Below are 26,419 nucleotides of genomic sequence, written 5' to 3'. Positions count from 1 at the left end.
AATGTCAAAGAGTGACCCCGACGTGATTTGAACACGCAACCTTCTGATCTGGAGTCAGACGCGCTACCGTTGCGCCACGAGGTCCCTGTGCATGCAGTTCTCAGCCCCGGATCAAGAAATGCTTCTGTGCCTTTTATTGGCCCTCAGTACGCCTGTGGTTAAAGTAGAAGGCTTGGTGGCCCATTTCCAGTCCTATTGGTGGAAATGACTAGAGGTGAAGAGATGAGAGAAGATAGAAATGTTGAGATAGAGCATGTCACGCAGGCAAAGCGAGAGCTCTAAGAGCAAAGCCAGACAGCTGTGTTTTAATTCAGGACTTGATGTAGGCAAAAGCATACGTCCCTGGGTGGGCTTGAACCACCAACCTTTCGGTTAACAGCCGAACACGCTAACCGATTGCGCCACAGAGACCAACCACCGCAGTGAGGGTGTTGGGACTCAATATATGTTTTTACCTTTGTGCTCCTGCCTGCAGCTCTAAGGTCCTGGCATAAGACAGGTAGGCTTAGACTCCATTGTGACATGTCTTACTTCTCTTAGAAGAAGGTTCTGAGTTGCCAGGCAGCTTATCTTCTGCCGGGCACACTTTCCTTTGCAGGCTTTCAGGTTGTGAATCCAGCACTGCTTAGGTGTCCATGTCAGACATGAGCAGCTCATTGAGCCCCACTGTGTGTTTTTTGTGAAGATACAACTCTCAGACTAGAGGGAGCAGGCGGGAAGTGGGTGAGACTCACACAGGGTGGGTGGGGCAGTTAAAGGATGTTATCTAATAGTGTAATCGAGGAGTTGGGTTTTTTGTGCACTACACTTTAACCAGCGATTCTTTCTAAAAGGAAATCCCAGGGCAGTACCCGCAATGAGTGGCATCCCCACACCCGAGGTTGCATTGTGGTAGCTGTTCCCTGAGCCCCTAGCCCCTGTCCCCATGTCGCCCTTTCTCCTCGTGTAACTCACCTCAGGTTCGGTGGCTCTGATACTTGCTGCTTCTGCGCGATCATCCCCATGATCTGGGCCTTTATACGAAATGTCATGTAAGATGACTTTATTCAGCACGGCGTTTGTCATTTGCTTGGTTGTCCTGTCACTGTTGGATGTTTTCTTGCGCAGACTACTGTCTAATGGTGGGAAGGCCACGAGACACGTGACTTTTCTCTTTCCTTGTTAGCATAGTTTCCTGCCACTGTCTTGTTGTGCTGCCTGCCTGTCGTGCCCATCTCAGCTCCACTGTGGCATGTTAGATATGTCTTTGAGCAGAGTCCCGGTCCCAGAGCTGCTGCCTTCTCTGCACTCTGGCTTGTAAGACTGCAGGCAAAGGCCCTCCCTGGCCCCTCAGCCAGATAGATACATTTACCTGCAGGGCTCAGCTTTGGTGAAAGATATTGGCGAGAGAGAGGAAAGGGGACGGCCCGTGGTGCACCCCCTATTTTGCATAGAACCACAGCCTCCTGGGAGGGGAGAGACATGAGGGTTCTCAGGGAAAGCCCTCCCAGGAGTGTTGAAGGGCAGGACGTGAAACACAGCAATCCCGGAATGGCCTGGTCTAAGATGCCTGTGCAATAGGCCTGGCCCTAGGCTTCCGGGGCTCTTCCTCGGCAGAGGCCCCAGTGGTATGAGCCCGACCAGGGCTGTGCCCGACCAGGGCTGTAGGGCGCATTGGGAGCGCGTTAGGGACGCGAAAGAGGGCGCAGGGCGCAGAACTCTGCCCGTTTCTCCCCAGGATTTTGGGGAGGACAGGGAATCTGGCCAGGTCAGTGACTAGGCTTTCCCAGAAGGAAAGTCCAGTGACAGTGGCATGTTGTGAAACACAAGATTGCTGGTGGTCTGGAGGGTGCTTTCTGTCAGCCACTTCTCCCGGGAGCAGCCAGAGAGCAGGCTGATGTCGTGCTCTGTCAAGCACAACACTGGCCCCAAACCACTGTCCTTAGCAAAAGCAGAAACATTCATAGTTTCAGTCTCCTGCATCTGATTCCTGCCATCAGCATGTGAACGTTTGGCAGTCCAAGGCTTGCCATGCAAACTTTGTTCATAGGTGTCCCATGCGAATGCATGGGCCTCATCACTACTGTCTACGGCAGGGCTCTCTGCTCAGCCTATGTAAGTGAAGCATTGGTGGTTCAGTGGTAGAATTCTCGCCTGCCACGCGGGAGGCCCGGGTTCGATTCCCGGCCAATGCAAAGCGCCCTTCTTTTGGCTTTGCTTTAGAAGTCAGAGATATAGACTTAGTGGGGAAAAAAATGTCAAAGAGTGTCCCCGACGTGATTTGAACACGCAACCTTCTGATCTGGAGTCAGACGCGCTACCGTTGCGCCACGAGGTCCCTGTGCATGCAGTTCTCAGCCCCGGATCAAGAAATGCTTCTGTGCCTTTTATTGGCCCTCAGTACGCCTGTGGTTAAAGTAGAAGGCTTGGTGGCCCATTTCCAGTCCTATTGGTGGAAATGTCTAGAGGTGAAGAGATGAGAGAAGATAGAAATGTTGAGATAGAGCATGTCACGCAGGCAAAGTGAGAGCTCTAAGAGCAAAGCCAGACAGCTGTGTTTTAATTCAGGACTTGATGTAGGCAAAAGCATACGTCCCTGGGTGGGCTTGAACCACCAACCTTTTGGTTAACAGCCGAACGCGCTAACCGATTGCGCCACAGAGACCAACCACCGCAGTGAGCGTGTTGGGACTCAATATATGTTTTTACCTTTGTGCTCCTGCCTGCAGCTCTAAGGTCCTGGCATAAGACAGGTAGGCTTAGACTCCATTGTGACATGTCTTACTTCTCTTAGAAGAAGGTTCTGAGTTGCCAGGCAGCTTATCTTCTGCCGGGCACACTTTCCTTTGCAGGCTTTCAGGTTGTGAATCCAGCACTGCTTAGGTGTCCATGTCAGACATGAGCAGCTCATTGAGCCCCACTGTGTGTTTTTTGTGAAGATACAACTCTCAGACTAGAGGGAGCAGGCGGGAAGTGGGTGAGACTCACACAGGGTGGGTGGGGCAGTTAAAGGATGTTATCTAATAGTGTAATCGAGGAGTTGGGTTTTTTGTGCACTACACTTTAACCAGCGATTCTTTCTAAAAGGAAATCCCAGGGCAGTACCCGCAATGAGTGGCATCCCCACACCCGAGGTTGCATTGTGGTAGCTGTTCCCTGAACCCCTAGCCCCTGTCCCCATGTCGCCCTTTCTCCTCGTGTAACTCACCTCAGGTTCGGTGGCTCTGATACTTGCTGCTTCTGCGCGATCATCCCCATGATCTGGGCCTTTATACGAAATGTCATGTAAGATGACTTTATTCAGCACGGCGTTTGTCATTTGCTTGGTTGTCCTGTCACTGTTGGATGTTTTCTTGCGCAGACTACTGTCTAATGGTGGGAAGGCCACGAGACACGTGACTTTTCTCTTTCCTTGTTAGCATAGTTTCCTGCCACTGTCTTGTTGTGCTGCCTGCCTGTGAGACACGTGTCGTGCCCATCTCAGCTCCACTGTGGCATGTTAGATATGTCTTTGAGCAGAGTCCCGGTCCCAGAGCTGCTGCCTTCTCTGCACTCTGGCTTGTAAGACTGCAGGCAAAGGCCCTCCCTGGCCCCTCAGCCAGATAGATACATTTACCTGCAGGGCTCAGCTTTGGTGAAAGATATTGGCGAGAGAGAGGAAAGGGGACGGCCTGTGGTGCACCCCCTATTTTGCATAGAACCACAGCCTCCTGGGAGGGCAGAGACATGAGGGTTCTCAGGGAAAGTCCTCCCAGGAGTGTTGAAGGGCAGGACGTGAAACACAGCAATCCCGGAATGGCCTGGTCTAAGATGCCTGTGCAATAGGCCTGGCCCTAGGCTTCCGGGGCTCTTCCTCGGCAGAGGCCCCAGTGGTATGAGCCCGACCAGGGCTGTGCCCGACCAGGGCTGTAGGGCGCGTTGGGAGCGCGTTAGGGACGCGAAAGAGGGCGCAGGGCGCAGAACTCTGCCCGTTTCTCCCCAGGATTTTGGGGAGGACAGGGAATCTGGCCAGGTCAGTGACTAGGCTTTCCCAGAAGGAAAGTCCAGTGACAGTGGCATGTTGTGAAACACAAGATTGCTGGTGGTCTGGAGGGTGCTTTCTGTCAGCCACTTCTCCCGGGAGCAGCCAGAGAGCAGGCTGATGTCGTGCTCTGTCAAGCACAACACTGGCCCCAAACCACTGTCCTTAGCAAAAGCAGAAACATTCATAGTTTCAGTCTCCTGCATCTGATTCCTGCCATCAGCATGTGAACGTTTGGCAGTCCAAGGCTTGCCATGCAAACTTTGTTCATAGGTGTCCCATGCGAATGCATGGGCCTCATCACTACTGTCTACGGCAGGGCTCTCTGCGCAGCCTATGTAAGTGAAGCATTGGTGGTTCAGTGGTAGAATTCTCTCCTGCCACGCGGGAGGCCCGGGTTCGATTCCCGGCCAATGCAAAGCGCCCTTCTTTTGGCTTTGCTTTAGAAGTCAGAGATATAGACTTAGTGGGGAAAAAAATGTCGAAGAGTGACCCCGACGTGATTTGAACACGCAACCTTCTGATCTGGAGTCAGACGCGCTACCGTTGCGCCACGAGGTCCCTGTGCATGCAGTTCTCAGCCCCGGATCAAGAAATGCTTCTGTGCCTTTTATTGGCCCTCAGTACGCCTGTGGTTAAAGTAGAAGGCTTGGTGGCCCATTTCCAGTCCTATTGGTGGAAATGACTAGAGGTGAAGAGATGAGAGAAGATAGAAATGTTGAGATAGAGCATGTCACGCAGGCAAAGCGAGAGCTCTAAGAGCAAAGCCAGACAGCTGTGTTTTAAATCAGGACTTGATGTAGGCAAAAGCATACGTCCCTGGGTGGGCTTGAACCACCAACCTTTCGGTTAACAACCGAACACGCTAACCGATTGCGCCACAGAGACCAACCACCACAGTGAGCGTGTTGGGACTCAATATATGTTTTTACCTTTGTGCTCCTGCCTGCAGCTCTAAGGTCCTGGCATAAGACAGGTAGGCTTAGACTCCATTGTGACATGTCTTACTTCTCTTAGAAGAAGGTTCTGAGTTGCCAGGCAGCTTATCTTCTGCCGGGCACACTTTCCTTTGCAGGCTTTCAGGTTGTGAATCCAGCACTGCTTAGGTGTCCATGTCAGACATGAGCAGCTCATTGAGCCCCACTGTGTGTTTTTTGTGAAGATACAACTCTCAGACTAGAGGGAGCAGGCGGGAAGTGGGTGAGACTCACACAGGGTGGGTGGGGCAGTTAAAGGATGTTATCTAATAGTGTAATCGAGGAGTTGGGTTTTTTGTGCACTACACTTTAACCAGCGATTCTTTCTAAAAGGAAATCCCAGGGCAGTACCCGCAATGAGTGGCATCCCCACACCCGAGGTTGCATTGTGGTAGCTGTTCCCTGAGCCCCTAGCCCCTGTCCCCATGTCGCCCTTTCTCCTCGTGTAACTCACCTCAGGTTCGGTGGCTCTGATACTTGCTGCTTCTGCGCGATCATCCCCATGATCTGGGCCTTTATACGAAATGTCATGTAAGATGACTTTATTCAGCACGGCGTTTGTCATTTGCTTGGTTGTCCTGTCACTGTTGGATGTTTTCTTGCGCAGACTACTGTCTAATGGTGGGAAGGCCACGAGACACGTGACTTTTCTCTTTCCTTGTTAGCATAGTTTCCTGCCACTGTCTTGGTGTGCTGCCAGCCTGTGAGACACGTGTCTTGCCCATCTCAGCTCCACTGTGGCATGTTAGATATGTCTTTGAGCAGAGTCCCGGTCCCAGAGCTGCTGCCTTCTCTGCACTCTGGCTTGTAAGACTGCAGGCAAAGGCCCTCCCTGGCCCCTCAGCCAGATAGATACATTTACCTGCAGGGCTCAGCTTTGGTGAAAGATATTGGCAAGAGAGAGGAAAGGGGACGGCCCGTGGTGCACCCCCTATTTTGCATAGAACCACAGCCTCCTGGGAGGGGAGAGACATGAGGGTTCTCAGGGAAAGCCCTCCCAGGAGTGTTGAAGGGCAGGACGTGAAACACAGCAATCCCGGAATGGCCTGGTCTAAGATGCCTGTGCAATAGGCCTGGCCCTAGGCTTCCGGGGCTCTTCCTCGGCAGAGGCCCCAGTGGTATGAGCCCGACCAGGGCTGTAGGGCGCGTTGGGAGCGCGTTAGGGACGCGAAAGAGGGCGCAGGGCGCAGAACTCTGCCCGTTTCTCCCCAGGATTTTGGGGAGGACAGGGAATCTGGCCAGGTCAGTGACTAGGCTTTCCCAGAAGGAAAGTCCAGTGACAGTGGCATGTTGTGAAACACAAGATTGCTGGTGGTCTGGAGGGTGCTTTCTGTCAGCCACTTCTCCCGGGAGCAGCCAGAGAGCAGGCTGATGTCGTGCTCTGTCAAGCACAACACTGGCCCCAAACCACTGTCCTTAGCAAAAGCAGAAACATTCATAGTTTCAGTCTCCTGCATCTGATTCCTGCCATCAGCATGTGAACGTTTGGCAGTCCAAGGCTTGCCATGCAAACTTTGTTCATAGGTGTCCCATGCGAATGCATGGGCCTCATCACTACTGTCTACGGCAGGGCTCTCTGCTCAGCCTATGTAAGTGAAGCATTGGTGGTTCAGTGGTAGAATTCTCGCCTGCCACGCGGGAGGCCCGGGTTCGATTCCCGGCCAATGCAAAGCGCCCTTCTTTTGGCTTTGCTTTAGAAGTCAGAGATATAGACTTAGTGGGGAAAAAAATGTCAAAGAGTGTCCCCGACGTGATTTGAACACGCAACCTTCTGATCTGGAGTCAGACGCGCTACCGTTGCGCCACGAGGTCCCTGTGCATGCAGTTCTCAGCCCCGGATCAAGAAATGCTTCTGTGCCTTTTATTGGCCCTCAGTACGCCTGTGGTTAAAGTAGAAGGCTTGGTGGCCCATTTCCAGTCCTATTGGTGGAAATGTCTAGAGGTGAAGAGATGAGAGAAGATAGAAATGTTGAGATAGAGCATGTCACGCAGGCAAAGCGAGAGCTCTAAGAGCAAAGCCAGACAGCTGTGTTTTAATTCAGGACTTGATGTAGGCAAAAGCATACGTCCCTGGGTGGGCTTGAACCACCAACCTTTCGGTTAACAGCTGAACGCGCTAACCGATTGCGCCACAGAGACCAACCACCACAGTGAGCGTGTTGGCACTCAATATATGTTTTTACCTTTGTGCTCCTGCCTGCAGCTCTAAGGTCCTGGCATAAGACAGGTAGGCTTAGACTCCATTGTGACATGTCTTACTTCTCTTAGAAGAAGGTTCTGAGTTGCCAGGCAGCTTATCTTCTGCCGGGCACACTTTCCTTTGCAGGCTTTCAGGTTGTGAATTCAGCACTGCTTAGGTGTCCATGTCAGACATGAGCAGCTCATTGAGCCCCACTGTGTGTTTTTTGTGGAGATACAACTCTCAGACTAGAGGGAGCAGGCGGGAAGTGGGTGAGACTCACACAGGGTGGGTGGGGCAGTTAAAGGATGTTATCTAATAGTGTAATCGAGGAGTTGGGTTTTTTGTGCACTACACTTTAACCAGCGATTCTTTCTAAAAGGAAATCCCAGGGCAGTACCCGCAATGAGTGGCATCCCCACACCCGAGGTTGCATTGTGGTAGCTGTTCCCTGAGCCCCTAGCCCCTGTCCCCATGTCGCCCTTTCTCCTCGTGTAACTCACCTCAGGTTCGGTGGCTCTGATACTTGCTGCTTCTGCGCGATCATCCCCATGATCTGGGCCTTTATACGAAATGTCATGTAAGATGACTTTATTCAGCACGGCGTTTGTCATTTGCTTGGTTGTCCTGTCACTGTTGGATGTTTTCTTGCGCAGACTACTGTCTAATGGTGGGAAGGCCACGAGACACGTGACTTTTCTCTTTCCTTGTTAGCATAGTTTCCTGCCACTGTCTTGTTGTGCTGCCTGCCTGTGAGACACGTGTCTTGCCCATCTCAGCTCCACTGTGGCATGTTAGATATGTCTTTGAGCAGAGTCCCGGTCCCAGAGCTGCTGCCTTCTCTGCACTCTGGCTTGTAAGACTGCAGGCAAAGGCCCTCCCTGGCCCCTCAGCCAGATAGATACATTTACCTGCAGGGCTCAGCTTTGGTGAAAGATATTGGCGAGAGAGAGGAAAGGGGACGGCCCGTGGTGCACCCCCTATTTTGCATAGAACCACAGCCTCCTGGGAGGGGAGAGACATGAGGGTTCTCAGGGAAAGCCCTCCCAGGAGTGTTGAAGGGCAGGACGTGAAACACAGCAATCCCGGAATGGCCTGGTCTAAGATGCCTGTGCAATAGGCCTGGCCCTAGGCTTCCGGGGCTCTTCCTCGGCAGAGGCCCCAGTGGTATGAGCCCGACCAGGGCTGTGCCCGACCAGGGCTGTAGGGCGCATTGGGAGCGCGTTAGGGACGCGAAAGAGGGCGCAGGGCGCAGAACTCTGCCCGTTTCTCCCCAGGATTTTGGGGAGGACAGGGAATCTGGCCAGGTCAGTGACTAGGCTTTCCCAGAAGGAAAGTCCAGTGACAGTGGCATGTTGTGAAACACAAGATTGCTGGTGGTCTGGAGGGTGCTTTCTGTCAGCCACTTCTCCCGGGAGCAGCCAGAGAGCAGGCTGATGTCGTGCTCTGTCAAGCACAACACTGGCCCCAAACCACTGTCCTTAGCAAAAGCAGAAACATTCATAGTTTCAGTCTCCTGCATCTGATTCCTGCCATCAGCATGTGAACGTTTGGCAGTCCAAGGCTTGCCATGCAAACTTTGTTCATAGGTGTCCCATGCGAATGCATGGGCCTCATCACTACTGTCTACGGCAGGGCTCTCTGCTCAGCCTATGTAAGTGAAGCATTGGTGGTTCAGTGGTAGAATTCTTGCCTGCCACGCGGGAGGCCCGGGTTCGATTCCCGGCCAATGCAAAGCGCCCTTCTTTTGGCTTTGCTTTAGAAGTCAGAGATATAGACTTAGTGGGGAAAAAAATGTCAAAGAGTGTCCCCGACGTGATTTGAACACGCAACCTTCTGATCTGGAGTCAGACGCGCTACCGTTGCGCCACGAGGTCCCTGTGCATGCAGTTCTCAGCCCCGGATCAAGAAATGCTTCTGTGCCTTTTATTGGCCCTCAGTACGCCTGTGGTTAAAGTAGAAGGCTTGGTGGCCCATTTCCAGTCCTATTGGTGGAAATGTCTAGAGGTGAAGAGATGAGAGAAGATAGAAATGTTGAGATAGAGCATGTCACGCAGGCAAAGTGAGAGCTCTAAGAGCAAAGCCAGACAGCTGTGTTTTAATTCAGGACTTGATGTAGGCAAAAGCATACGTCCCTGGGTGGGCTTGAACCACCAACCTTTCGGTTAACAGCTGAACGCGCTAACCGATTGCGCCACAGAGACCAACCACCGCAGTGAGCGTGTTGGGACTCAATATATGTTTTTACCTTGGTGCTCCTGCCTGCAGCTCTAAGGTCCTGGCATAAGACAGGTAGGCTTAGACTCCATTGTGACATGTCTTACTTCTCTTAGAAGAAGGTTCTGAGTCGGCAGGCAGCTTATCTTCTGCCGGGCACACTTTCCTTTGCAGGCTTTCAGGTTGTGAATCCAGCACTGCTTAGGTGTCCATGTCAGACATGAGCAGCTCATTGAGCCCCACTGTGTGTTTTTTGTGGAGATACAACTCTCAGACTAGAGGGAGCAGGCGGGAAGTGGGTGAGACTCACACAGGGTGGGTGGGGCAGTTAAAGGATGTTATCTAATAGTGTAATCGAGGAGTTGGGTTTTTTGTGCACTACACTTTAACCAGCGATTCTTTCTAAAAGGAAATCCCAGGGCAGTACCCGCAATGAGTGGCATCCCCACACCCGAGGTTGCATTGTGGTAGCTGTTTCCTGAGCCCCTAGCCCCTGTCCCCATGTCGCCCTTTCTCCTCGTGTAACTCACCTCAGGTTCGGTGGCTCTGATACTTGCTGCTTCTGCGCGATCATCCCCATGATCTGGGCCTTTATACGAAATGTCATGTAAGATGACTTTATTCAGCACGGCGTTTGTCATTTGCTTGGTTGTCCTGTCACTGTTGGATGTTTTCTTGCGCAGACTACTGTCTAATGGTGGGAAGGCCACGAGACACGTGACTTTTCTCTTTCCTTGTTAGCATAGTTTCCTGCCACTGTCTTGGTGTGCTGCCAGCCTGTGAGACACGTGTCTTGCCCATCTCAGCTCCACTGTGGCATGTTAGATATGTCTTTGAGCAGAGTCCCGGTCCCAGAGCTGCTGCCTTCTCTGCACTCTGGCTTGTAAGACTGCAGGCAAAGGCCCTCCCTGGCCCCTCAGCCAGATAGATACATTTACCTGCAGGGCTCAGCTTTGGTGAAAGATATTGGCGAGAGAGAGGAAAGGGGACGGCCCGTGGTGCACCCCCTATTTTGCATAGAACCACAGCCTCCTGGGAGGGGAGAGACATGAGGGTTCTCAGGGAAAGCCCTCCCAGGAGTGTTGAAGGGCAGGACGTGAAACACAGCAATCCCGGAATGGCCTGGTCTAAGATGCCTGTGCAATAGGCCTGGCCCTAGGCTTCCGGGGCTCTTCCTCGGCAGAGGCCCCAGTGGTATGAGCCCGACCAGGGCTGTAGGGCGCGTTGGGAGCGCGTTAGGGACGCGAAAGAGGGCGCAGGGCGCAGAACTCTGCCCGTTTCTCCCCAGGATTTTGGGGAGGACAGGGAATCTGGCCAGGTCAGTGACTAGGCTTTCCCAGAAGGAAAGTCCAGTGACAGTGGCATGTTGTGAAACACAAGATTGCTGGTGGTCTGGAGGGTGCTTTCTGTCAGCCACTTCTCCCGGGAGCAGCCAGAGAGCAGGCTGATGTCGTGCTCTGTCAAGCACAACACTGGCCCCAAACCACTGTCCTTAGCAAAAGCAGAAACATTCATAGTTTCAGTCTCCTGCATCTGATTCCTGCCATCAGCATGTGAACGTTTGGCAGTCCAAGGCTTGCCATGCAAACTTTGTTCATAGGTGTCCCAGGAGAATGCATGGGCCTCATCACTACTGTCTACGGCAGGGCTCTCTGCTCAGCCTATGTAAGTGAAGCATTGGTGGTTCAGTGGTAGAATTCTCGCCTGCCACGCGGGAGGCCCGGGTTCGATTCCTGGCCAATGCAAAGCGCCCTTCTTTTGGCTTTGCTTTAGAAGTCAGAGATATAGACTTGGTGGGCAAAAAAATGTAAAAGAGTGACCCCGACGTGATTTGAACACGCAACCTTCTGATCTGGAGTCAGACGCGCTACCGTTGCGCCACGAGGTCCCTGTGCATGCAGTTCTCAGCCCCGGATCAAGAAATGCTTCTGTGCCTTTTATTGGCCCTCAGTACGCCTGTGGTTAAAGTAGAAGGCTTGGTGGCCCGTTTCCAGTCCTATTGGTGGAAATGACTAGAGGTGAAGAGATGAGAGAAGATAGAAATGTTGAGATAGAGCATGTCACGCAGGCAAAGCGAGAGCTCTAAGAGCAAAGCCAGACAGCTGTGTTTTAATTCAGGACTTGATGTAGGCAAAAGCATACGTCCCTGGGTGGGCTTGAACCACCAACCTTTCGGTTAACAGCCGAACGCGCTAACCGATTGCGCCACAGAGACCAACCACCACAGTGAGCGTGTTGGCACTCAATATATGTTTTTACCTTTGTGCTCCTGCCTGCAGCTCTAAGGTCCTGGCATAAGACAGGTAGGCTTAGACTCCATTGTGACATGTCTTACTTCTCTTAGAAGAAGGTTCTGAGTTGCCAGGCAGCTTATCTTCTGCCGGGCACACTTTCCTTTGCAGGCTTTCAGGTTGTGAATTCAGCACTGCTTAGGTGTCCATGTCAGACATGAGCAGCTCATTGAGCCCCACTGTGTGTTTTTTGTGGAGATACAACTCTCAGACTAGAGGGAGCAGGCGGGAAGTGGGTGAGACTCACACAGGGTGGGTGGGGCAGTTAAAGGATGTTATCTAATAGTGTAATCGAGGAGTTGGGTTTTTTGTGCACTACACTTTAACCAGCGATTCTTTCTAAAAGGAAATCCCAGGGCAGTACCCGCAATGAGTGGCATCCCCACACCCGAGGTTGCATTGTGGTAGCTGTTCCCTGAGCCCCTAGCCCCTGTCCCCATGTCGCCCTTTCTCCTCGTGTAACTCACCTCAGGTTCGGTGGCTCTGATACTTGCTGCTTCTGCGCGATCATCCCCATGATCTGGGCCTTTATACGAAATGTCATGTAAGATGACTTTATTCAGCACGGCGTTTGTCATTTGCTTGGTTGTCCTGTCACTGTTGGATGTTTTCTTGCGCAGACTACTGTCTAATGGTGGGAAGGCCACGAGACACGTGACTTTTCTCTTTCCTTGTTAGCATAGTTTCCTGCCACTGTCTTGTTGTGCTGCCTGCCTGTGAGACACGTGTCTTGCCCATCTCAGCTCCACTGTGGCATGTTAGATATGTCTTTGAGCAGAGTCCCGGTCCCAGAGCTGCTGCCTTCTCTGCACTCTGGCTTGTAAGACTGCAGGCAAAGGCCCTCCCTGGCCCCTCAGCCAGATAGATACATTTACCTGCAGGGCTCAGCTTTGGTGAAAGATATTGGCGAGAGAGAGGAAAGGGGACGGCCCGTGGTGCACCCCCTATTTTGCATAGAACCACAGCCTCCTGGGAGGGGAGAGACATGAGGGTTCTCAGGGAAAGCCCTCCCAGGAGTGTTGAAGGGCAGGACGTGAAACACAGCAATCCCGGAATGGCCTGGTCTAAGATGCCTGTGCAATAGGCCTGGCCCTAGGCTTCCGGGGCTCTTCCTCGGCAGAGGCCCCAGTGGTATGAGCCCGACCAGGGCTGTGCCCGACCAGGGCTGTAGGGCGCATTGGGAGCGCGTTAGGGACGCGAAAGAGGGCGCAGGGCGCAGAACTCTGCCCGTTTCTCCCCAGGATTTTGGGGAGGACAGGGAATCTGGCCAGGTCAGTGACTAGGCTTTCCCAGAAGGAAAGTCCAGTGACAGTGGCATGTTGTGAAACACAAGATTGCTGGTGGTCTGGAGGGTGCTTTCTGTCAGCCACTTCTCCCGGGAGCAGCCAGAGAGCAGGCTGATGTCGTGCTCTGTCAAGCACAACACTGGCCCCAAACCACTGTCCTTAGCAAAAGCAGAAACATTCATAGTTTCAGTCTCCTGCATCTGATTCCTGCCATCAGCATGTGAACGTTTGGCAGTCCAAGGCTTGCCATGCAAACTTTGTTCATAGGTGTCCCATGCGAATGCATGGGCCTCCTCACTACTGTCTACGGCAGGGCTCTCTGCTCAGCCTATGTAAGTGAAGCATTGGTGGTTCAGTGGTAGAATTCTTGCCTGCCACGCGGGAGGCCCGGGTTCGATTCCCGGCCAATGCAAAGCGCCCTTCTTTTGGCTTTGCTTTAGAAGTCAGAGATATAGACTTAGTGGGGAAAAAAATGTCAAAGAGTGTCCCCGACGTGATTTGAACACGCAACCTTCTGATCTGGAGTCAGACGCGCTACCGTTGCGCCACGAGGTCCCTGTGCATGCAGTTCTCAGCCCCGGATCAAGAAATGCTTCTGTGCCTTTTATTGGCCCTCAGTACGCCTGTGGTTAAAGTAGAAGGCTTGGTGGCCCATTTCCAGTCCTATTGGTGGAAATGTCTAGAGGTGAAGAGATGAGAGAAGATAGAAATGTTGAGATAGAGCATGTCACGCAGGCAAAGTGAGAGCTCTAAGAGCAAAGCCAGACAGCTGTGTTTTAATTCAGGACTTGATGTAGGCAAAAGCATACGTCCCTGGGTGGGCTTGAACCACCAACCTTTCGGTTAACAGCTGAACGCGCTAACCGATTGCGCCACAGAGACCAACCACCGCAGTGAGCGTGTTGGGACTCAATATATGTTTTTACCTTGGTGCTCCTGCCTGCAGCTCTAAGGTCCTGGCATAAGACAGGTAGGCTTAGACTCCATTGTGACATGTCTTACTTCTCTTAGAAGAAGGTTCTGAGTCGGCAGGCAGCTTATCTTCTGCCGGGCACACTTTCCTTTGCAGGCTTTCAGGTTGTGAATCCAGCACTGCTTAGGTGTCCATGTCAGACATGAGCAGCTCATTGAGCCCCACTGTGTGTTTTTTGTGGAGATACAACTCTCAGACTAGAGGGAGCAGGCGGGAAGTGGGTGAGACTCACACAGGGTGGGTGGGGCAGTTAAAGGATGTTATCTAATAGTGTAATCGAGGAGTTGGGTTTTTTGTGCACTACACTTTAACCAGCGATTCTTTCTAAAAGGAAATCCCAGGGCAGTACCCGCAATGAGTGGCATCCCCACACCCGAGGTTGCATTGTGGTAGCTGTTTCCTGAGCCCCTAGCCCCTGTCCCCATGTCGCCCTTTCTCCTCGTGTAACTCACCTCAGGTTCGGTGGCTCTGATACTTGCTGCTTCTGCGCGATCATCCCCATGATCTGGGCCTTTATACGAAATGTCATGTAAGATGACTTTATTCAGCACGGCGTTTGTCATTTGCTTGGTTGTCCTGTCACTGTTGGATGTTTTCTTGCGCAGACTACTGTCTAATGGTGGGAAGGCCACGAGACACGTGACTTTTCTCTTTCCTTGTTAGCATAGTTTCCTGCCACTGTCTTGGTGTGCTGCCAGCCTGTGAGACACGTGTCTTGCCCATCTCAGCTCCACTGTGGCATGTTAGATATGTCTTTGAGCAGAGTCCCGGTCCCAGAGCTGCTGCCTTCTCTGCACTCTGGCTTGTAAGACTGCAGGCAAAGGCCCTCCCTGGCCCCTCAGCCAGATAGATACATTTACCTGCAGGGCTCAGCTTTGGTGAAAGATATTGGCGAGAGAGAGGAAAGGGGACGGCCCGTGGTGCACCCCCTATTTTGCATAGAACCACAGCCTCCTGGGAGGGGAGAGACATGAGGGTTCTCAGGGAAAGCCCTCCCAGGAGTGTTGAAGGGCAGGACGTGAAACACAGCAATCCCGGAATGGCCTGGTCTAAGATGCCTGTGCAATAGGCCTGGCCCTAGGCTTCCGGGGCTCTTCCTCGGCAGAGGCCCCAGTGGTATGAGCCCGACCAGGGCTGTGCCCGACCAGGGCTGTAGGGCGCGTTGGGAGCGCGTTAGGGACGCGAAAGAGGGCGCAGGGCGCAGAACTCTGCCCGTTTCTCCCCAGGATTTTGGGGAGGACAGGGAATCTGGCCAGGTCAGTGACTAGGCTTTCCCAGAAGGAAAGTCCAGTGACAGTGGCATGTTGTGAAACACAAGATTGCTGGTGGTCTGGAGGGTGCTTTCTGTCAGCCACTTCTCCCGGGAGCAGCCAGAGAGCAGGCTGATGTCGTGCTCTGTCAAGCACAACACTGGCCCCAAACCACTGTCCTTAGCAAAAGCAGAAACATTCATAGTTTCAGTCTCCTGCATCTGATTCCTGCCATCAGCATGTGAACGTTTGGCAGTCCAAGGCTTGCCATGCAAACTTTGTTCATAGGTGTCCCATGCGAATGCATGGGCCTCATCACTACTGTCTATGGCAGGGCTCTCTGCTCAACCTATGTAAGTGAAGCATTGGTGGTTCAGTGGTAGAATTCTCGCCTGCCACGCGGGAGGCCCGGGTTCGATTCCCGGCCAATGCAAAGCGCCCTTCTTTTGGCTTTGCTTTAGAAGTCAGAGATATAGACTTAGTGGGGAAAAAAATGTCAAAGAGTGACCCCGACGTGATTTGAACACGCAACCTTCTGATCTGGAGTCAGACCCGCTACCGTTGCGCCACGAGGTCCCTGTGCATGCAGTTCTCAGCCCCGGATCAAGAAATGCTCCTGTGCCTTTTATTGGCCCTCAGTACGCCTGTGGTTAAAGTAGAAGGCTTGGTGGCCCATTTGCAGTCCTATTGGTGGAAATGACTAGAGGTGAAGAGATGAGAGAAGATAGAAATGTTGAGATAGAGCATGTCACGCAGGCAAAGCGAGAGCTCTAAGAGCAAAGCCAGACAGCTGTGTTTTAATTCAGGACTTGATGTAGGCAAAAGCATACGTCCCTGGGTGGGCTTGAACCACCAACCTTTCGGTTAAGAGCCGAACGCGCTAACCGATTGCGCCACAGAGACCAACCACCGCAGTGAGAGTGTTGGGACTCAATATATGTTTTTACCTTTGTGGTCCTGCCTGCAGCTCTAAGGTCCTGGCATAAGACAGGTAGGCTTAGACTCCATTGTGACATGTCTTACTTCTCTTAGAAGAAGGTTCTGAGTTGCCAGGCAGCTTATCTTCTGCCGGGCACACTTTCCTTTGCAGGCTTTCAGGTTGTGAATCCAGCACTGCTTAGGTGTCCATGTCAGACATGAGCAGCTCCTTGAGCCCCACTGTGTGTTTTTTGTGGAGATACAACTCTCAGACTAGAGGGAGCAGGCAGGAAGTGGGTGAGACTCACACAGGGTGGGTGGGGCAGTTAAAGGATGTTATCTAATAGTGTAATCGAGGAGTTGGGTTTTTTGTGCACTACACTTTAACCAGCGATTCTTTCTAAAAGGAAATCCCAGGGCAGTACCCGCAATGAGTGGCATCCCCACACCCGAGGTTGCATTGTGGTAGCTGTTCCCTGAGCCCCTAGCCCCTGTCCCCATGTCGCCCTTTCTCCTCGTGTAACTCACCTCAGGTTCGGTGGCTCTGATACTTGCTGCTTCTGCGCGATCATCCCCATGATCTGGGCCTTTATACGAAATGTCATGTAAGATGACTTTATTCAGCACGGCGTTTGTCATTTGCTTGGTTGTCCTGTCACTGTTGGATGTTTTCTTGCGCAGACTACTGTCTAATGGTGGGAAGGCCACGAGACACGTGACTTTTCTCTTTCCTTGTTAGCATAGTTTCCTGCCACTGTCTTGTTGTGCTGCCTGCCTGTGAGACACGTGTCTTGCCCATCTCAGCTCCACTGTGGCATGTTAGATATGTCTTTGAGCAGGGTCCCGGTCCCAGAGCTGCTGCCTTCTCTGCACTCTGGCTTGTAAGACTGCAGGCAAAGGCCCTCCCTGGCCCCTCAGCCAGATAGATACATTTACCTGCAGGGCTCAGCTTTGGTGAAAGATATTGGCGAGAGAGAGGAAAGGGGACGGCCCGTGGTGCACCCCCTATTTTGCATAGAACCACAGCCTCCTGGGAGGGCAGAGACATGAGGGTTCTCAGGGAAAGTCCTCCCAGGAGTGTTGAAGGGCAGGACGTGGAACACAGCAATCCCGGAATGGCCTGGTCTAAGATGCCTGTGCAATAGGCCTGGCCCTAGGCTTCCGGGGCTCTTCCTCGGCAGAGGCCCCAGTGGTATGAGCCCGACCAGGGCTGTGCCCGACCAGGGCTGTAGGGCGCGTTGGGAGCGCGTTAGGGACGCGAAACAGGGCGCAGGGCGCAGAACTCTGCCCGTTTCTCCCCAGGATTTTGGGGAGGACAGGGAATCTGGCCAGGTCAGTGACTAGGCTTTCCCAGAAGGAAAGTCCAGTGACAGTGGCATGTTGTGAAACACAAGATTGCTGGTGGTCTGGAGGGTGCTTTCTGTCAGCCACTTCTCCCGGGAGCAGCCAGAGAGCAGGCTGATGTCGTGCTCTGTCAAGCACAACACTGGCCCCAAACCACTGTCCTTAGCAAAAGCAGAAACATTCATAGTTTCAGTCTCCTGCATCTGATTCCTGCCATCAGCATGTGAACGTTTGGCAGTCCAAGGCTTGCCATGCAAACTTTGTTCATAGGTGTCCCATGCGAATGCATGGGCCTCATCACTACTGTCTACGGCAGGGCTCTCTGCTCAGCCTATGTAAGTGAAGCATTGGTGGTTCAGTGGTAGAATTCTCGCCTGCCACGCGGGAGGCCCGGGTTCGATTCCCGGCCAATGCAAAGCGCCCTTCTTTTGGCTTTGCTTTAGAAGTCAGAGATATAGACTTGGTGGGCAAAAAAATGTCAAAGAGTGACCCCGACGTGATTTGAACACGCAACCTTCTGATCTGGAGTCAGACGCGCTACCGTTGCGCCACGAGGTCCCTGTGCATGCAGTTCTCAGCCCCGGATCAAGAAATGCTTCTGTGCCTTTTATTGGCCCTCAGTACGCCTGTGGTTAAAGTAGAAGGCTTGGTGGCCCGTTTCCAGTCCTATTGGTGGAAATGACTAGAGGTGAAGAGATGAGAGAAAATAGAAATGTTGAGATAGAGCATGTCACGCAGGCAAAGCGAGAGCTCTAAGAGCAAAGCCAGACAGCTGTGTTTTAATTCAGGACTTGATGTAGGCAAAAGCATACGTCCCCGGGTGGGCTTGAACCACCAACCTTTCGGTTAACAGCCAAACGCGCTAACCGATTGCGCCACAGAGACCAACCACCGCAGTGAGCGTGTTGGGACTCAATATATGTTTTTACCTTTGTGCTCCTGCCTGCAGCTCTAAGGTCCTGGCATAAGACAGGTAGGCTTAGACTCCATTGTGACATGTCTTACTTCTCTTAGAAGAAGGTTCTGAGTTGCCAGGCAGCTTATCTTCTGCCGGGCACACTTTCCTTTGCAGGCTTTCAGGTTGTGAATCCAGCACTGCTTAGGTGTCCATGTCAGACATGAGCAGCTCATTGAGCCCCACTGTGTGTTTTTTGTGGAGATACAACTCTCAGACTAGAGGGAGCAGGCGGGAAGTGGGTGAGACTCACACAGGGTGGGTGGGGCAGTTAAAGGATGTTATCTAATAGTGTAATCGAGGAGTTGGTTTTTTTGTGCACTACACTTTAACCAGCGATTCTTTCTAAAAGGAAATCCCAGGGCAGTACCCGCAATGAGTGGCATCCCCACACCCGAGGTTGCATTGTGGTAGCTGTTCCCTGAGCCCCTAGCCCCTGTCCCCATGTCGCCCTTTCTCCTCGTGTAACTCACCTCAGGTTCGGTGGCTCTGATACTTGCTGCTTCTGCGCGATCATCCCCATGATCTGGGCCTTTGTACGAAATGTCATGTAAGATGACTTTATTCAGCACGGCGTTTGTCATTTGCTTGGTTGTCCTGTCACTGTTGGATGTTTTCTTGCGCAGACTACTGTCTAATGGTGGGAAGGCCACGAGACACGTGACTTTTCTCTTTCCTTGTTAGCATAGTTTCCTGCCACTGTCTTGTTGTGCTGCCAGCCTGTGAGACACGTGTCTTGCCCATCTCAGCTCCACTGTGGCATGTTAGATATGTCTTTGAGCAGAGTCCCGGTCCCAGAGCTGCTGCCTTCTCTGCACTCTGGCTTGTAAGACTGCAGGCAAAGGCCCTCCCTGGCCCCTCAGCCAGATAGATACATTTACCTTCAGGGCTCAGCTTTGGTGAAAGATATTGGCGAGAGAGAGGAAAGGGGACGGCCCGTGGTGCACCCCCTATTTTGCATAGAACCACAGCCTCCTGGGAGGGGAGAGACATGAGGGTTCTCAGGGAAAGCCCTCCCAGGAGTGTTGAAGGGCAGGACGTGAAACACAGCAATCCCGGAATGGCCTGGTCTAAGATGCCTGTGCAATAGGCCTGGCCCTAGGCTTCCGGGGCTCTTCCTCGGCAGAGGCCCCAGTGGTATGAGCCCGACCAGGGCTGTGCCCGACCAGGGCTGTAGGGCGCATTGGGAGCGCGTTAGGGACGCGAAAGAGGGCGCAGGGCGCAGAACTCTGCCCGTTTCTCCCCAGGATTTTGGGGAGGACAGGGAATCTGGCCAGGTCAGTGACTAGGCTTTCCCAGAAGGAAAGTCCAGTGACAGTGGCATGTTGTGAAACACAAGATTGCTGGTGGTCTGGAGGGTGCTTTCTGTCAGCCACTTCTCCCGGGAGCAGCCAGAGAGCAGGCTGATGTTGTGCTCTGTCAAGCACAACACTGGCCACAAACCACTGTCCTTAGCAAAAGCAGAAACATTCATAGTTTCAGTCTCCTGCATCTGATTCCTGCCATCAGCATGTGAACGTTTGGCAGTCCAAGGCTTGCCATGCAAACTTTGTTCATAGGTGTCCCATTCGAATGCATGGGCCTCATCACTACTGTCTACGGCAGGGCTCTCTGCTCAGCCTATGTAAGTGAAGCATTGGTGGTTCAGTGGTAGAATTCTCGCCTGCCACGCGGGAGGCCCGGGTTCGATTCCCGGCCAATGCAAAGCGCCCTTCTTTTGGCTTTGCTTTAGAAGTCAGAGATATAGACTTAGTGGGGAAAAAAATGTCAAAGAGTGTCCCCGACGTGATTTGAACACGCAACCTTCTGATCTGGAGTCAGACGCGCTACCGTTGCGCCACGAGGTCCCTGTACATGCAGTTCTCAGCCCCGGATCAAGAAATGCTTCTGTGCCTTTTATTGGCCCTCAGTACGCCTGTGGTTAAAGTAGAAGGCTTGGTGGCCCATTTCCAGTCCTATTGGTGGAAATGACTAGAGGTGAAGAGATGAGAGAAGATAGAAATGTTGAGATAGAGCATGTCACGCAGGCAAAGCGAGAGCTCTAAGAGCAAAGCCAGACAGCTGTGTTTTAATTCAGGACTTGATGTAGGCAAAAGCATACGTCCCTGGGTGGGCTTGAACCACCAACCTTTCGGTTAACAGCTGAACGCGCTAACCGATTGCGCCACAGAGACCAACCACCGCATTGAGCGTGTTGGGACTCAATATATGTTTTTACCTTTGTGCTCCTGCCTGCAGCTCTAAGGTCCTGGCATAAGACAGGTAGGCTTAGACTCCATTGTGACATGTCTTACTTCTCTTAGAAGAAGGTTCTGAGTTGCCAGGCAGCTTATCTTCTGCCGGGCACACTTTCCTTTGCAGGCTTTCAGGTTGTGAATCCAGCACTGCTTAGGTGTCCATGTCAGACATGAGCAGCTCATTGAGCCCCACTGTGTGTTTTTTGTGGAGATACAACTCTCAGACTAGAGGGAGCAGGCGGGAAGTGGGTGAGACTCACACAGGGTGGGTGGGGCAGTTAAAGGATGTTATCTAATAGTGTAATCGAGGAGTTGGGTTTTTTGTGCACTACACTTTAACCAGCGATTCTTTCTAAAAGGAAATCCCAGGGCACTACCCGCAATGAGTGGCATCCCCACACCCGAGGTTGCATTGTGGTAGCTGTTCCCTGAGCCCCTAGCCCCTGTCCCCATGTCGCCCTTTCTCCTCGTGTAACTCACCTCAGGTTCGGTGGCTCTGATACTTGCTGCTTCTGCGCGATCATCCCCATGATCTGGGCCTTTATACGAAATGTCATGTAAGATGACTTTATTCAGCACGGCGTTTGTCATTTGCTTGGTTGTCCTGTCACTGTTGGATGTTTTCTTGCGCAGACTACTGTCTAATGGTGGGAAGGCCACGAGACACGTGACTTTTCTCTTTCCTTGTTAGCATAGTTTCCTGCCACTGTCTTGTTGTGCTGCCTGCCTGTGAGACACGTGTCGTGCCCATCTCAGCTCCACTGTGGCATGTTAGATATGTCTTTGAGCAGAGTCCCGGTCCCAGAGCTGCTGCCTTCTCTGCACTCTGGCTTGTAAGACTGCAGGCAAAGGCCCTCCCTGGCCCCTCAGCCAGATAGATACATTTACCTGCAGGGCTCAGCTTTGGTGAAAGATATTGGCGAGAGAGAGGAAAGGGGACGGCCCGTGGTGCACCCCCTATTTTGCATAGAACCACAGCCTCCTGGGAGGGCAGAGACATGAGGGTTCTCAGGGAAAGTCCTCCCAGGAGTGTTGAAGGGCAGGACGTGAAACACAGCAATCCCGGAATGGCCTGGTCTAAGATGCCTGTGCAATAGGCCTGGCCCTAGGCTTCCGGGGCTCTTCCTCGGCAGAGGCCCCAGTGGTATGAGCCCGACCAGGGCTGTGCCCGACCAGGGCTGTAGGGCGCGTTGGGAGCGCGTTAGGGACGCGAAAGAGGGCGCAGGGCGCAGAACTCTGCCCGTTTCTCCCCAGGATTTTGGGGAGGACAGGGAATCTGGCCAGGTCAGTGACTAGGCTTTCCCAGAAGGAAAGTCCAGTGACAGTGGCATGTTGTGAAACACAAGATTGCTGGTGGTCTGGAGGGTGCTTTCTGTCAGCCACTTCTCCCGGGAGCAGCCAGAGAGCAGGCTGATGTCGTGCTCTGTCAAGCACAACACTGGCCCCAAACCACTGTCCTTAGCAAAAGCAGAAACATTCATAGTTTCAGTCTCCTGCATCTGATTCCTGCCATCAGCATGTGAACGTTTGGCAGTCCAAGGCTTGCCATGCAAACTTTGTTCATAGGTGTCCCATGCGAATGCATGGGCCTCATCACTACTGTCTACGGCAGGGCTCTCTGCTCAGCCTATGTAAGTGAAGCATTGGTGGTTCAGTGGTAGAATTCTCGCCTGCCACGCGGGAGGCCCGGGTTCGATTCCCGGCCAATGCAAAGCGCCCTTCTTTTGGCTTTGCTTTAGAAGTCAGAGATATAGACTTAGTGGGGAAAAAAATGTCAAAGAGTGACCCCGACGTGATTTGAACACGCAACCTTCTGATCTGGAGTCAGACGCGCTACCGTTGCGCCACGAGGTCCCTGTGCATGCAGTTCTCAGCCCCGGATCAAGAAATGCTTCTGTGCCTTTTATTGGCCCTCAGTACGCCTGTGGTTAAAGTAGAAGGCTTGGTGGCCCATTTCCAGTCCTATTGGTGGAAATGACTAGAGGTGAAGAGATGAGAGAAGATAGAAATGTTGAGATAGAGCATGTCACGCAGGCAAAGCGAGAGCTCTAAGAGCAAAGCCAGACAGCTGTGTTTTAATTCAGGACTTGATGTAGGCAAAAGCATACGTCCCTGGGTGGGCTTGAACCACCAACCTTTCGGTTAACAGCCGAACGCGCTAACCGATTGCGCCACAGAGACCAACCACCGCAGTGAGCGTGTTGGGACTCAATATATGTTTTTACCTTTGTGCTCCTGCCTGCAGCTCTAAGGTCCTGGCATAAGACAGGTAGGCTTAGACTCCATTGTGACATGTCTTACTTCTCTTAGAAGAAGGTTCTGAGTTGCCAGGCAGCTTATCTTCTGCCGGGCACACTTTCCTTTGCAGGCTTTCAGGTTGTGAATCCAGCACTGCTTAGGTGTCCATGTCAGACATGAGCAGCTCATTGAGCCCCACTGTGTGTTTTTTGTGAAGATACAACTCTCAGACTAGAGGGAGCAGGCGGGAAGTGGGTGAGACTCACACAGGGTGGGTGGGGCAGTTAAAGGATGTTATCTAATAGTGTAATCGAGGAGTTGGGTTTTTTGTGCACTACACTTTAACCAGCGATTCTTTCTAAAAGGAAATCCCAGGGCAGTACCCGCAATGAGTGGCATCCCCACACCCGAGGTTGCATTGTGGTAGCTGTTCCCTGAGCCCCTAGCCCCTGTCCCCATGTCGCCCTTTCTCCTCGTGTAACTCACCTCAGGTTCGGTGGCTCTGATACTTGCTGCTTCTGCGCGATCATCCCCATGATCTGGGCCTTTATACGAAATGTCATGTAAGATGACTTTATTCAGCACGGCGTTTGTCATTTGCTTGGTTGTCCTGTCACTGTTGGATGTTTTCTTGCGCAGACTACTGTCTAATGGTGGGAAGGCCACGAGACACGTGACTTTTCTCTTTCCTTGTTAGCATAGTTTCCTGCCACTGTCTTGGTGTGCTGCCAGCCTGTGAGACACGTGTCTTGCCCATCTCAGCTCCACTGTGGCATGTTAGATATGTCTTTGAGCAGAGTCCCGGTCCCAGAGCTGCTGCCTTCTCTGCACTCTGGCTTGTAAGACTGCAGGCAAAGGCCCTCCCTGGCCCCTCAGCCAGATAGATACATTTACCTGCAGGGCTCAGCTTTGGTGAAAGATATTGGCGAGAGAGAGGAAAGGGGACGGCCCGTGGTGCACCCCCTATTTTGCATAGAACCACAGCCTCCTGGGAGGGGAGAGACATGAGGGTTCTCAGGGAAAGCCCTCCCAGGAGTGTTGAAGGGCAGGACGTGAAACACAGCAATCCCGGAATGGCCTGGTCTAAGATGCCTGTGCAATAGGCCTGGCCCTAGGCTTCCGGGGCTCTTCCTCGGCAGAGGCCCCAGTGGTATGAGCCCGACCAGGGCTGTGCCCGACCAGGGCTGTAGGGCGCGTTGGGAGCGCGTTAGGGACGCGAAAGAGGGCGCAGGGCGCAGAACTCTGCCCGTTTCTCCCCAGGATTTTGGGGAGGACAGGGAATCTGGCCAGGTCAGTGACTAGGCTTTCCCAGAAGGAAAGTCCAGTGACAGTGGCATGTTGTGAAACACAAGATTGCTGGTGGTCTGGAGGGTGCTTTCTGTCAGCCACTTCTCCCGGGAGCAGCCAGAGAGCAGGCTGATGTCGTGCTCTGTCAAGCACAACACTGGCCCCAAACCACTGTCCTTAGCAAAAGCAGAAACATTCATAGTTTCAGTCTCCTGCATCTGATTCCTGCCATCAGCATGTGAACGTTTGGCAGTCCAAGGCTTGCCATGCAAACTTTGTTCATAGGTGTCCCATGCGAATGCATGGGCCTCATCACTACTGTCTACGGCAGGGCTCTCTGCTCAGCCTATGTAAGTGAAGCATTGGTGGTTCAGTGGTAGAATTCTCGCCTGCCACGCGGGAGGCCCGGGTTCGATTCCCGGCCAATGCAAAGCGCCCTTCTTTTGGCTTTGCTTTAGAAGTCAGAGATATAGACTTGGTGGGCAAAAAAATGTCAAAGAGTGACCCCGACGTGATTTGAACACGCAACCTTCTGATCTGGAGTCAGACGCGCTACCGTTGCGCCACGAGGTCCCTGTGCATGCAGTTCTCAGCCCCGGATCAAGAAATGCTTCTGTGCCTTTTATTGGCCCTCAGTACGCCTGTGGTTAAAGTAGAAGGCTTGGTGGCCCGTTTCCAGTCCTATTGGTGGAAATGACTAGAGGTGAAGAGATGAGAGAAAATAGAAATGTTGAGATAGAGCATGTCACGCAGGCAAAGCGAGAGCTCTAAGAGCAAAGCCAGACAGCTGTGTTTTAATTCAGGACTTGATGTAGGCAAAAGCATACGTCCCTGGGTGGGCTTGAACCACCAACCTTTCGGTTAACAGCCAAACGCGCTAACCGATTGCGCCACAGAGACCAACCACCGGAGTGAGCGTGTTGGGACTCAATATATGTTTTTACCTTTGTGCTCCTGCCTGCAGCTCTAAGGTCCTGGCATAAGACAGGTAGGCTTAGACTCCATTGTGACATGTCTTACTTCTCTTAGAAGAAGGTTCTGAGTTGCCAGGCAGCTTATCTTCTGCCGGGCACACTTTCCTTTGCAGGCTTTCAGGTTGTGAATCCAGCACTGCTTAGGTGTCCATGTCAGACATGAGCAGCTCATTGAGCCCCACTGTGTGTTTTTTGTGGAGATACAACTCTCAGACTAGAGGGAGCAGGCGGGAAGTGGGTGAGACTCACACAAGGTGGGTGGGGCAGTTAAAGGATGTTATCTAATAGTGTAATCGAGGAGTTGGTTTTTTTGTGCACTACACTTTAACCAGCGATTCTTTCTAAAAGGAAATCCCAGGGCAGTACCCGCAATGAGTGGCATCCCCACACCCGAGGTTGCATTGTGGTAGCTGTTCCCTGAGCCCCTAGCCCCTGTCCCCATGTCGCCCTTTCTCCTCGTGTAACTCACCTCAGGTTCGGTGGCTCTGATACTTGCTGCTTCTGCGCGATCATCCCCATGATCTGGGCCTTTGTACGAAATGTCATGTAAGATGACTTTATTCAGCACGGCGTTTGTCATTTGCTTGGTTGTCCTGTCACTGTTGGATGTTTTCTTGCGCAGACTACTGTCTAATGGTGGGAAGGCCACGAGACACGTGACTTTTCTCTTTCCTTGTTAGCATAGTTTCCTGCCACTGTCTTGGTGTGCTGCCAGCCTGTGAGACACGTGTCTTGCCCATCTCAGCTCCACTGTGGCATGTTAGATATGTCTTTGAGCAGAGTCCCGGTCCCAGAGCTGCTGCCTTCTCTGCACTCTGGCTTGTAAGACTGCAGGCAAAGGCCCTCCCTGGCCCCTCAGCCAGATAGATACATTTACCTGCAGGGCTCAGCTTTGGTGAAAGATATTGGCGAGAGAGAGGAAAGGGGACGGCCCGTGGTGCACCCCCTATTTTGCATAGAACCACAGCCTCCTGGGAGGGGAGAGACATGAGGGTTCTCAGGGAAAGCCCTCCCAGGAGTGTTGAAGGGCAGGACGTGAAACACAGCAATCCCGGAATGGCCTGGTCTAAGATGCCTGTGCAATAGGCCTGGCCCTAGGCTTCCGGGGCTCTTCCTCGGCAGAGGCCCCAGTGGTATGAGCCCGACCAGGGCTGTGCCCGACCAGGGCTGTAGGGCGCGTTGTGAGCGCGTTAGGGACGCGAAAGAGGGCGCAGGGCGCAGAACTCTGCCTGTTTCTCCCCAGGATTTTGGGGAGGACAGGGAATCTGGCCAGGTCAGTGACTAGGCTTTCCC

At 52.7% G+C, this 26,419-nt stretch overlaps 15 non-coding genes across 15 annotated transcripts; 7 read left to right on the top strand and 8 right to left on the bottom strand.

Moving 5' to 3' along the window:
• Positions 1–12: 12 nt before the first annotated feature.
• On the bottom strand, positions 13–84 carry TRNAW-CCA (transfer RNA tryptophan (anticodon CCA)). The gene has a single exon. It is a non-coding gene; the product is annotated as a tRNA-Trp (tRNA).
• A 2,019-nt stretch (positions 85–2,103) lies between these two features.
• TRNAG-GCC (transfer RNA glycine (anticodon GCC)) lies at positions 2,104–2,174 on the top strand. Its single transcript has one exon. It is a non-coding gene; the product is annotated as a tRNA-Gly (tRNA).
• Positions 2,175–4,489: 2,315 nt separating this feature from the next.
• Positions 4,490–4,561, bottom strand: TRNAW-CCA (transfer RNA tryptophan (anticodon CCA)). The gene has a single exon. It is a non-coding gene; the product is annotated as a tRNA-Trp (tRNA).
• Positions 4,562–6,575: 2,014 nt separating this feature from the next.
• TRNAG-GCC (transfer RNA glycine (anticodon GCC)) lies at positions 6,576–6,646 on the top strand. Its single transcript has one exon. It is a non-coding gene; the product is annotated as a tRNA-Gly (tRNA).
• Positions 6,647–11,189: 4,543 nt separating this feature from the next.
• Positions 11,190–11,261, bottom strand: TRNAW-CCA (transfer RNA tryptophan (anticodon CCA)). The gene has a single exon. It is a non-coding gene; the product is annotated as a tRNA-Trp (tRNA).
• A 253-nt stretch (positions 11,262–11,514) lies between these two features.
• TRNAN-GUU (transfer RNA asparagine (anticodon GUU)) lies at positions 11,515–11,588 on the bottom strand. The gene has a single exon. It is a non-coding gene; the product is annotated as a tRNA-Asn (tRNA).
• A 3,947-nt stretch (positions 11,589–15,535) lies between these two features.
• TRNAG-GCC (transfer RNA glycine (anticodon GCC)) lies at positions 15,536–15,606 on the top strand. The gene has a single exon. It is a non-coding gene; the product is annotated as a tRNA-Gly (tRNA).
• A 2,173-nt stretch (positions 15,607–17,779) lies between these two features.
• Positions 17,780–17,850, top strand: TRNAG-GCC (transfer RNA glycine (anticodon GCC)). Its single transcript has one exon. It is a non-coding gene; the product is annotated as a tRNA-Gly (tRNA).
• Positions 17,851–17,921: 71 nt separating this feature from the next.
• TRNAW-CCA (transfer RNA tryptophan (anticodon CCA)) lies at positions 17,922–17,993 on the bottom strand. The gene has a single exon. It is a non-coding gene; the product is annotated as a tRNA-Trp (tRNA).
• Positions 17,994–20,023: 2,030 nt separating this feature from the next.
• TRNAG-GCC (transfer RNA glycine (anticodon GCC)) lies at positions 20,024–20,094 on the top strand. The gene has a single exon. It is a non-coding gene; the product is annotated as a tRNA-Gly (tRNA).
• Positions 20,095–22,267: 2,173 nt separating this feature from the next.
• On the top strand, positions 22,268–22,338 carry TRNAG-GCC (transfer RNA glycine (anticodon GCC)). The gene has a single exon. It is a non-coding gene; the product is annotated as a tRNA-Gly (tRNA).
• A 71-nt stretch (positions 22,339–22,409) lies between these two features.
• On the bottom strand, positions 22,410–22,481 carry TRNAW-CCA (transfer RNA tryptophan (anticodon CCA)). Its single transcript has one exon. It is a non-coding gene; the product is annotated as a tRNA-Trp (tRNA).
• Positions 22,482–22,734: 253 nt separating this feature from the next.
• TRNAN-GUU (transfer RNA asparagine (anticodon GUU)) lies at positions 22,735–22,808 on the bottom strand. The gene has a single exon. It is a non-coding gene; the product is annotated as a tRNA-Asn (tRNA).
• A 1,703-nt stretch (positions 22,809–24,511) lies between these two features.
• Positions 24,512–24,582, top strand: TRNAG-GCC (transfer RNA glycine (anticodon GCC)). The gene has a single exon. It is a non-coding gene; the product is annotated as a tRNA-Gly (tRNA).
• A 71-nt stretch (positions 24,583–24,653) lies between these two features.
• TRNAW-CCA (transfer RNA tryptophan (anticodon CCA)) lies at positions 24,654–24,725 on the bottom strand. Its single transcript has one exon. It is a non-coding gene; the product is annotated as a tRNA-Trp (tRNA).
• Between the last annotated feature and the right edge of the window lie 1,694 nt (positions 24,726–26,419).

The sequence above is a fragment of the Pleurodeles waltl genome, chromosome 4_1, assembly GCF_031143425.1.
Source record: "Pleurodeles waltl isolate 20211129_DDA chromosome 4_1, aPleWal1.hap1.20221129, whole genome shotgun sequence".
NCBI lineage: Eukaryota > Metazoa > Chordata > Amphibia > Caudata > Salamandridae > Pleurodeles > Pleurodeles waltl.
The sequence above is the reverse complement of the archived record's forward strand: the minus strand, read 5'-3'. Positions and strand labels throughout refer to the sequence as shown.